We start from the raw sequence: 11,103 nt of genomic DNA, 5'->3' as shown, positions 1-11,103 counted from the left end.
AGAAGGCACTCCTACAGAGAGCAGCATAGCTTCTGGAGGGTAGGGTATGACCTCTCTCACCTGGTCTGCAGGCAGGATTGGGTAGCTGATGATGCCCTCTAGTGACTTCCTAAAGAGAAAATGGGATGGAGCAAATAATGAGGGAATGTTTTTGAGCTGGTAAAAGACCTATGCTGATAAAGAATTCAGGGCCCCTGTCTTTATTTTTCTGTCTGACTGAATGCAATTATTGTATTTATTGCCAGCAGCATGTTAAATTGTTCCAACATAATGAGGCCTATGTGAAATATTTGGCTTGGTGCAATTTAACTCTTGAGCCTCTTTGTTAAGGAATTCTGCTCTACACTAGTAGAGTTTGTATAAAATAAAATATACAGCTACACTATTCTTCTTTAAATAGCGAGAGAACTTTTTACAATACAAGGGCTATGTTTTCATGCAAACCTTATTAGTCATAATATGTCTGTTTTCTTGCCATGGAAAATTCAGGTTACAAATATATAAAAACTGGATTTATTCTCTGCACCCATTTAGTGGACCTTAATTAACTTTTTTGGGATGTCTCCAGAGTTTCCTTATTTTTTTCCAGCTGAGTAAAATGGAATTTGAATCAGATGTTTTATAAGAACAATGTTAGTTATGTTGGGCAGTTCTTTCTGAATGCAGATGAGTCACTTGGAAGGAGGAGTGTAAGAATGGTGGATATAAAAGGTTGACAGCCACCACGTTTGCATTCAACGTACTCTGATGCACTCAGCCCCTTTGGTACACCCTCAGTTTTCCATGGACTGATCCATTCTGCAGAGATGCTCTTGTTTGCTCTCACGCTCTTGTGTCTGCGCAGCCTTTCTTGTTTCCCTTGTAACAGAACGTCACAAAAGGTCCTCTTCTGTGAGATCTATCACATATACACATTCTACTTAACTTTAATTCTTGAATTACAGTAACAGTTTTGCTGTACCATTTCTCTTGGAAAGAGACCTCCTTTGTGTGTGTATATGTGCATCTTCTCTTATTACTGAAAACATGTCAATGCTAAATAAAAAATTCCAAACTATCTCCCCTCCAAAAACTCCAGAAGTTTCCCTTGCTGTTATCACCATGGCTGTTCATGGCTTTGTTTATCCTTAGTCTGAGGTGAAGGAGTAGGATAATGAGGAGGCGAAAATACATCCTCTTTGTCCTTGGCAAAGGAGCCATCATCCTGCCCCTTCAGTGCCTTTTAGTTGTTCCCGGAATGCGTGAACGTGGCCAAACACATAACAAACAAATGTTGTATCTTGCACCAAATCTACATCCTCTTTGCTTTACCCCTTGGATCTTCAAATACTCATCCTGCAGGATGTCCAGGGTGAGGTGAGGGCTGTCCTCCTGCTCTGTGAATTCTACCCAGCCCAGCGTGGTCCTCAGCCCCCGCTGACACCTCTAGACCAGAACTGTACCCGTGGGTGCTGCATGCATTTGCAAGGGCTGCATGAAAACCTGCAGGCGAAATGAGGGGCGGTAGTGTTGGTGAGGTGAAAAGGGATGCAAAAAAGGAAGAGAACACATAGGAGAACAGAGGTGATAAATTGAAAAATGGAGGAAAGACAAAAGGATGTATTTGCCTTCCGATTCAGTCAGGTTTTTTGTGTTTTTATGCCCCCAAAACCTGGGAAGCAGAGGTGTCACATTTGCAAGAGATCAACAATAACAAGGGCGATGGAGAAGGAGAGAAATGCACAAAGAAAAGTGTGTTGGAAATGGGACAGATAAAACCCAGGTACGTGTCACAACATGCCCTAACCTTTTATCTTTGCTGTCACTTGCCAAGTGACCATCTGAAATAATCAGAAGGTATTAATTAGCGACAAAAATTCAGTGGGTGGAAAAGTAGGACAATCTGCTTGCATTACACATGTCAGCACTGTGACTTCTATGCTAATTAAAGGTGTTTGTTTTGACAGTTCTTGGTGCTCCCTCAAGCTGACAGAAAAAATTCTTTGGGTGGAAAGAGGTGTACTTAATCTGTATTTCACTATTTACAGATCTCAGTTAGAGGAGGGTAAAAAATTGTGCTAGACTGTGTACTAATAGGCCCTGTGTGAAAAGGGCGTTATACCTACAGAACCTCCCATCTGAGAGGATAAAGTGAGACATGAAATGGAGGGAGGTGTTTCTATTTGTTTGGTTTTAGGAGTCCTCAAGTAAGACTGTCAATTGTCAAGGTTAATCTTATTCTTTGAGCACACTCTTTTTTCATGTAGTAGCTGTCCTTTTTTAATGTACACAAATGTATAAAAAACCAAAAGCCCTACCTTGTTGGTACAATTATAATTCAAATTGTTTTCTTGGTAACTTTTAGTGCACAGGTTGTTTTTATCTATAGGTAATGTCTTTGAAAACTTGAGTGAGTTCATGCAGTACTGGAGGAGAAGAAAGCAAGCCTGTGCAGGTGAATTTGAAAGAGCAGGTCTCTTTAGGACATGTGATGTACAAGCTTAGAACTGTATGACATGGTCTTACTGGCTGTTCTGTCTGCACTTGTGGGCACCCTTTCAGCTATCACTCTGCCTGATTCCCTCCTATGGAAGTGCTCTTGAAGAATGTGCCCGACCGTCATCGGAGGACAGTTTCAATATATTTGTTGTTTTTCCACATTAACATTTAGTACAGATGGTGCAGGTGCAGGATGTTACAGCTGTGTGCCTACGTGGGGTGAGGAAGAAGAGGATAGGTTTTCTCCTTGTCAAGCAGGGTGATGGAGAAGCAAAAGGACTTTCCTGGATATACATTAACTGTTGGAGTGGGGATTGATAACAGAACTTGAGAATGCCTCACTGATAGTTTACCAGGGAAAAAAATAAAAACTATATAATGAATTAATAAATGACTTCTATTAGGAATTTTTGGGGGTGGTTTTACTCATTTACCTTATCCCAGTATAAGGGTTTACTGTGGACCTGGAAAATTTTATTTCTGAGTGCTTACAGTCCCTGTGTGTTGATGTATTGGGGGTTTTGGTATTTTTTTTAGTATCAAGTAATAATCTCTGAAACTGTATTTTTTAAAGTATCTCTGTGCGTATACTCAAACCACAGGGCTTCCAAATTAATGCTTTTTCTTCATGCTATATCTGAAAAAGCAGAATAGATAAGAGAAATTTACCACATTTTCAAGGGAATCAACACTTCCAAGGGAATGGACGGCTCTTACACTTGAGCAAGTTGTTCTTTGCCTATTGTTGGTATATCACAGACAGACTGACAGGAATAGGTCTCTGCAGGTAGAACTGAGGGCAGGGTTTGGCTGCAAAGCCTGGATGACTGGGAAGGGTACACAGGAGGGCAAGAACCTGTGTTGTAATTGCACAACTGACAGTTGAAAATAGACCGCTTTCAATTATGAACTAAAAAGCGCACTGAGATAGTGATTTCTTTAATCCTACACTTTCAGTCACATGATGGGACAGGACCACACTTCGAGGCAATCTGATTTTCTTCCTATAGATTTAGCATTCTTCCACAATTCCCTAATTGCTGTGGAATGTTGATAATAACAAGTATGGCATTATCACTACATCTGGATTGTACAGCGCTAGAATAGTTTGCATTTCTTTAGTCTCATTTACCATGGGGAATTTAGATGTAACCTGACTGGTGAACCTATATGATTAATATTCCTTTTTTGAGGCATGCAGAAATTGAGATGAACTGTGCTGGTATTTTTTTCCTTCCACACTGTACAGACTAGAAAAGCCTGAGATTGGAACACATCCTTAAAGGGTTAATTGCTCTAACCCCTAAAGTATATCTACAGCTTGCACAAAAATCTTTGTTCTCAGCTTCAGGGTCTTGGGCATCCCCCAAAGAAATTCATAGAAAGAACTTCTTTAATGGCTCTTAAGTTCTGTGTTCTTCTCTGTTCTTTAACACAGAATAGGTTTTCTCAGGTTTTCAATATCCATTGCATTTCTAAGAAATGCATTAAAAATGTATTAATACTGAGAACATTCTCAGTAATCTCCTGTTCCTGTGACCTGTTTTGTGAATGGTTATTTGAGTGATCAGATCACAGTTCTAACATTCCTTCCTGGGTCTATTTCTATAGCACACAAAATTCATATGCTTCTTAGCTGCTGGTTTTGACTGCACTGTTAAGACAGCAAAAGATTTGAACCAAGGCTTACTTGAAACTGAATCAAAATTTTAATGCTTTTAAAATCTACACAGATTACTTCTAAATACAACTTTATTTTGGGCAAAATATAGTAGATCTTTTCAGTCGAATGTGGATCTTTACTTTCTCAGAATTGACATCTGAGAAACGTGTTGGCATTTCCGCTCCTCTGGCGGATGAGGTTTACAATTTAAGTGAAAGTGTGTCACATGCTGACTACTTTAAAACGATTCATTATTAATATATCCTTCCCCCCCCCCCCCCCCTTTTTTTTTTTTTTCCCTGTCAGAGAAACACATGTAATACAACAGAGTGGTTTGGATGGTGATTGCCAAAGAGTGGTACACAAAGAACCGAATGTATTTAAGACAAGAGCGTCATGTGTATGTGCTGGGTTTGGCTGGGATAGAGTTAATTTTCTTCATTGTAGCCTAAAGGGGGCTATGTTTGGGTTTGTGCTGGAAACACTGTTGATAACACAGGGACTCAAGCAGCTGTGTGGGGTTTAGTGGCTGGCTGGTGTTGAATCACAATGCTGTGGGTTGAACTCTGTGAAGTGCTCTTACACTGTTAAAGTGCAAGTCACGAGAAGAGAAACTACAGTCTCTCCCTTCCATACAAATGTGCAAACCCGCAACTAGATGCAGGTGCAACTAGGTGCAACCTGTGCTGATAGATGAAGAAAAAAAATCATATTTTTTGAGTTTTCTATTTCCTAGCAGCACAGTTAGCGGTATGTTCAATAGCTCACTGTAAATTATGCCCTCAAAAGTGTAAAATCAGGATCACAAAGAAGTAGGATTTTGTCCGATTTACCTGGTGAGAGCTCAGGACCCTGGAGGTATGGATATTTTGTATTTCCTTCCCTGCTCACTGTTATTCTGAAGGATGCACGCTGAAATGCCCAGCTCATTGCCCAGGGTCTCTCAGCCATCTGATGACCCCTACTAACCTTGACCAGACTGGAATGATTGTCCAGCCATTTAACTGTGGGAGATAACATTAGTCCAAGTTCTTGGCCATAACTCCTGTGTTTCCAGGCTAGTAGTGAACCTATCACAGCTGTGGTTTAATGGGTAGAAACAATTAAGTAATTATAAATCAATGAGCTCTGTAACTCTGGTATTACAATAATTACATTTTAAAAGGCACTACTTAGTTACAATTCAGGAATTATTTACAGGCAATAATTAAGGTCAAACTGACTTCCTCCTGTTACACAGAGTACTTGTATGAGCAGCATGTCAAACTATAAATAATTAAAGGCAAACCTAATTGCCTAGTGTACTGAAGTGTGTCATTATCCTAGAGATTACGCTCTTGTGTCTATCACTGGTTATATTTTAAAGATAAAATATGTCTTTTTAAATAAAAATGCAAATTGTCTTTATATGCTACTTTTTGGTTAGAATGGTATAACTTCCTTCAGGGTTTTTTTACTCAACCCACAGAAAAGGGAATAAAGTAACAGGAAAAATTGTATGGCATATTCCATGTATGAAGCAATCCTATGAAGAAAGAATAGATGAGAAAAATTAGTGCAATCATTTTACAGGATTATTCCCCACAGTATATTTCCCAGTGCTTTGTCTGGTCTAGTTTGCAAAGATGCAAATGATGTTGGTTTTATTGCTTCCCTTAGGGGAGATTATTCCAGTCTAATAACACTCACAGTTAGGAAATTTTACTGATGTTCAAACTGTTTTTCTTTACCTGACTTTACCCCCATTGCTCCTAGTCATAAATTCCCACAGGCAATTCAGGGTAGCTCCTCTCCTTCCTGGGTGTTCTGAGCCAAGCAATACACAAGTATTTCTTTTAATCTTTCATTGAAGTCTACCTACACGATGGACACTGCGGCCATGGAGAGCCTCCAAGCTTGAAGGCAGCCTCTGGTCACTGCCCTGTGTCCACACGAGTGTCTGTGCCTGGACGCTCTTGTGTGCAGAGATGGCTATTCCCAAAATGCATGCCCCAGACAGGGCCCTCATGGTACCCACTGGCCCATTATACATTCTCTTGCAAATGGATTCTTCTTTTGCAGTTAGAAGGAAAGTCTCGTCTGAGGCTGTTATCCTCAAGGAAAGGAGAATCCATAGGATCAGCACACAGTCATATAGGTGGGGAGGGATCCCAGGAGGTCTCTGGTCTGACCTCCACCACAGAGAATGGCAAACTGTGAAAGCAGATCATGTTGTAGAAGGTTTGTCCAGGTGGGTCTCAAAAGCTCTCAAAACCACACCTTCCCCAGCCTTTCTCAGTGACCGGTTTGGATACTCCATTTTAAAAAATCACATATTTTTTCCTTTGCTTACAGCCAGGAACCGCTCTTATACTTGATAGTCTTCTAGGATTCATTTTACGTTTAAATAAACAGCAGTCAAAAATTGTCTCATGAGCTTTGGGTCAGCAGGATGATGTCAAGTTACCTTCCCTCTTTCTTTCCAGTCCGCTGACAATTTGTTTAAATGTTAAACCTGGGGGGAAAAGAAGCCTTTGCAGTAATATCTTAACAAAAAATACTTAAAATTCTTGTGTTAAAATTCTTGTGTTTCAAATTTAGTCTTATAATTATGAGAGTAATTTCATAAAATGTTGATAAGTTTCTAATAAAATACTTCATATTATATGACCATGGTTGTCACACTGTGCAGTCTTTCTGCATTGTTTTATGGAGAGTGGAATTTCCTACAGGGAATACTTTTCTTTCCTGTCATGATATCGATATCAGATGCCCTTGGTGACATCTCCTAAGGGGATTTGCTTTCAGAGCCTGGTGTACAATAGACTCTGTCACCAAACTGCCATTCCTGCTCAGTGCTCCTCTGTTTTCTCTGCATTCCTACTGCTGAACAGGAACTGAGCCTTTTCCTGCTCCATCTCACTTGTGCAAACCTCCCCTTTTTAAAATCTCCATTGGCACTGGATAATTAAGTCACCTACTGGTTCCCTTTCCTGAAATATATCGCTGTATCTCGGAGTTCTGGCAGACTTGATTATCACTTGGGAACTGTGCTCCTCCCAGATGCATGTGTCACTGATAAACGGATAATACCTATCCTTTTTGTGGTGTAGTGCACATTTATTTGCGTTTTTGTTTTTTAGCTAACAACCTCAATTTCTTGCAGTCTTTTGAAGACCCCTGCTTCTTCTTGCTTTCCTCTATGTCACTCCGAGATGCCATACTGACTGAAGTGGGATTATCTGTTCCACAGGCTCAGTATTCCAGCTAAAGTCTTACAGACACAGAGAACAGATATTTCATGTGTCTGTCAAGCTGTGCTCTGCTTCACACATCCAAGGGTAATTCAGTCTCTCAATTTTTGGCCTGCCTCCATTTACTCAAAATTATTTTTGAATGGTCATTCCCTGTTCTCTTTTTGTTGAGGTGAACATGTCTGTAAGTGTAGCACCTTTTTCAAGTTCAATCTGTTTACCTTCCAGTTTCTTGGATTTTCTTATTGAGAACTACAAGTCAGTACTTTTTTCTGAGCCTCTTCTCCATATTTTATTCAGAGTTAAGGGTTTTGTAAAATATAGTTGTAGTGCCCCATACACCAACAGAATAATTTCACTAAAATATAAAAGTCACAGTGTTTTTAGTGGGGGAGATAGGCATTAGTTTAGGAACAGATATATCTATAAAGGGAACAAAATAGAATGCCTGCTTTGTAAGTTATTGCAAGGAAAAAATGATGTGTCTTTATGATAAAAAGTTTCCAAAGCTCAAGGATGACGTATTTCATACAAAGGCTGCCTAGGAAATAGTTTCAAAAATAACAAAATGAAAGAGTTATGTTCTAAAGCAAATGTGTTTATTTTTCATTTAACAAAATATTGGGTTGACAATAAGATTCTTTTGAGGAGATGTACAGATATGCGTAGAATCCAAAATAATAACTTGGGGATACTGGAATAGCCTTTAGCAAAAATATTTCAAAGGGGACAGGATTTTCAAAAACTTGGCTTTGCCTTAAGAACCAAATCAACTCACCATATTCTTAAAGACTTGTGGCACATATGGCTTTGAGCACTTCTGAAAATTTGCCTATGGAGGTGGATCCTGAGCACTTGAAAAAATTATCCTTGAGCTCTTTGGAAAATCTGGCTACGTTTTAGACAAATGCCTGTTCTATGATCTCTTGCCCTTTGATATACCAAAGCTTCTCATTGCTATTTGATGAACTGCTTGCTGACAGATATTTATTAGTTTTCAGATGACTTTAAAAAAAAAAAGGGATGAGGGGAATCCTGGATTTTTTAGAGATGTGGCTAAACTATAGAGGGGAAATAAAACAGCCAGCCAAGCATTCAATGAAATTTCTCAGTCTCTTGAGATAACCCAGAGTGTGCGGTCCAACTACAGGCTGGAGCGACTTTCTCACACTCCAATCTTTAGTTGCATCGAGGTTTCAAGGTTTTATTAATGTTACTGAGAAACACTTGCATAGCCTTTTCGACCAGCAAAGGGGAAGAAAATACAGGAAAATTTAGTGCTGATGCAGAGAATAGTTAGACAGTTTGGAAAGTAAGGTACGTAAGGTACAGATAAGTACCATAAGTAATCAGACTGCATTATAAGTTTTTTTTTTTTTCTGATAAAAGAAACAATAAGAGCATGTGTAGTGAGATGTAGCCAATATTTCACAAAAAGCTGATTTTAAATATCGCTTACAATGGTTGTATTAATCTAATTTAGTGTAGCAGGCATTTATTAATGTTTCTGGATTACATTCATGTTTTACATTTCGATACAACACATCATGCCTATTTTCCATCCTGATAGTGCAAATGTTATCCTGAGCATCCTTTTACAACCTCCCACCCTCTGAAGAACATCTAAAGTGAATGTACAGAATACACATTCCACTGACAATTAAAATCTTGTGGCTTCCCTGCATTTCTGAACATATATCAGACAAAATGTTATCTGGTGCAAACTCAGATTGGATCAGCAGGGATACCTTGGCTGGCCTGGAAGTGTCCTAGGTGAAAATGTAAAGCTACCTGCTGTATTATACCTGCAACTGTTACACGAGCAGGAGCTGATTCCTGCCACACTGTCTGGAAGAACACTGTGGAATTGTTCTTCATCCATGTATATTGAAATGGGCCTTTTTTGTTTGGTTGGATTTTTTTTAACATATGCCTCTGTTACTGTACTCACAGATGGTAAATTTATAAGAGTAGTAATTATTTACTAGGACTAGGTGGTTAACTTGCTCTTGTTCCAACTACCAGTGCTATCCTGAGTAATCAGTATTTAATTCTGCATTCCACCTCTCTAATGACCTTTGAAAATACTTTTTGCTATCTATCAGATAATAGCATATAGTAGGAATCATTTTAGATCTTATGTGAATGATTAATTCTCTTCTCTTCAACGTGGTGAGAAGGGTAGACTTCTTCAATGCATTTCTCAGAATTACATTTAAGTAGTTTCCGAGCAATAGAAGTGGCAGAATTGTGCCATGGGTGCAGTGATCTAAGCTACATGATAGAAGACAACATGAATGCTTTGTTTTTAGCAGTTGTTTGCTTATTCCCCATAGTCTCTTTTCAAAGATTATCCAAGAGATGCTTAACTATACCAGCAAGGTAAAGATATGATTGCATAATAGATATGGTTTAGGGTGAGTTTTAATCTGTACTGAATCTTCCTACTAAATAATGAATGATATGTAGCTGATGGAAGAGATACAGGAGAGAAAGAGCAGCTGGTGTTTTGACTGATTCTATGATACTATAATTATGTTTCTAAATCTGTGCCAGGTGCTTTAACAATTCTAGCTAGGATTTATTTTATGTGAATGTAAATAAATAGAGATTGTGGTTAATTTTCCTGTTTCCTGAAATAAGACTTTATAGGTGTCAGTGAAAACAATGTGATTGAGACCTAGAAAAAATAGGAGACTGGATTATTGGAACTGTGCAGCAAAAATAATGGGGCGCTTGAGAGGTTGACTGGGTAGCAAGGAGTGATTTAGAGATGATTTAGCAGGTTATTTTAGTCCATCAAAGGGTCTGTATTTGCCTTAGTAAGCAGACGAAAGCTGGGAAGTGACCAAACTTAGGGCACGAGCCCACGGTGCAGAAAATGACTGGAGTTAGCGTGGGTACACACTGTATGGGCAAGTCGTTAATCAATTGAAAAATGCCTTGCAGATTGATGACAGAAGCCAAGCAGCAGGGAATACAGGGGGGGAAGTCAAAACAAACAGATTAGATGTAATTAAAGAGCAAGGGAAAAGAGATTTGCATACAAATTTTTTGACTCACCTGCCTGAAAGCTTGACCGGCATCATGCTTCATTAGTTACTGCGCTACACCAGCACAGGGAACCGAAGCAACAAATCTGGTCTGGATTTAAGTGTGTGGTTAAGGGTGACTGGCTGAGTGAAAGTTCCTGACTGGCAGCAGAGAGGCTCCTGCCAGGGATGGTGAGTGGATGAATGCACAGCCAAACCTAGAGCAGCATCCAGGGACCCTGGACAGCCAGCGTGAGTGGGGCACAGAGGGCAAGAAAGGATTTGCAGCTGACAATAACACACATGTCAGTTTTAGGAGATCTTAATTATTATATTCTTAAGGGTTTAACTTGGTTTAAATTTAGATATTTATTTTAATGCAACGTAAGTCAGACAGCATTGGGAATAAAATGTTATTACTTACTCCCAAATAACAGTATTTAGCACTGGTTGCCTCCTCTGAAAGCATAGAAGTAAATAGGAAAGAAACAATCTTATTCAATCCACAAAGGAAAAGGCTTGAGATTTTTGTGAAATGTGGTCATATTTTCTATTTCATAAAATTATTTTTCTGTTTGCTTGGTTGTCTAAAATATCCTCTAAATCCATATGAGATTACAACAAATCTCATAATATTCCATTTAAGTCTCTATGACAATGGTTATTGTGTAATTTGCATTTCAACATACAGTTATGC

The sequence above is a fragment of the Hirundo rustica genome, chromosome 6 (genome assembly GCF_015227805.2).
Source record: "Hirundo rustica isolate bHirRus1 chromosome 6, bHirRus1.pri.v3, whole genome shotgun sequence".
NCBI lineage: Eukaryota > Metazoa > Chordata > Aves > Passeriformes > Hirundinidae > Hirundo > Hirundo rustica.
This window is presented reverse-complemented; position numbering follows the sequence as displayed.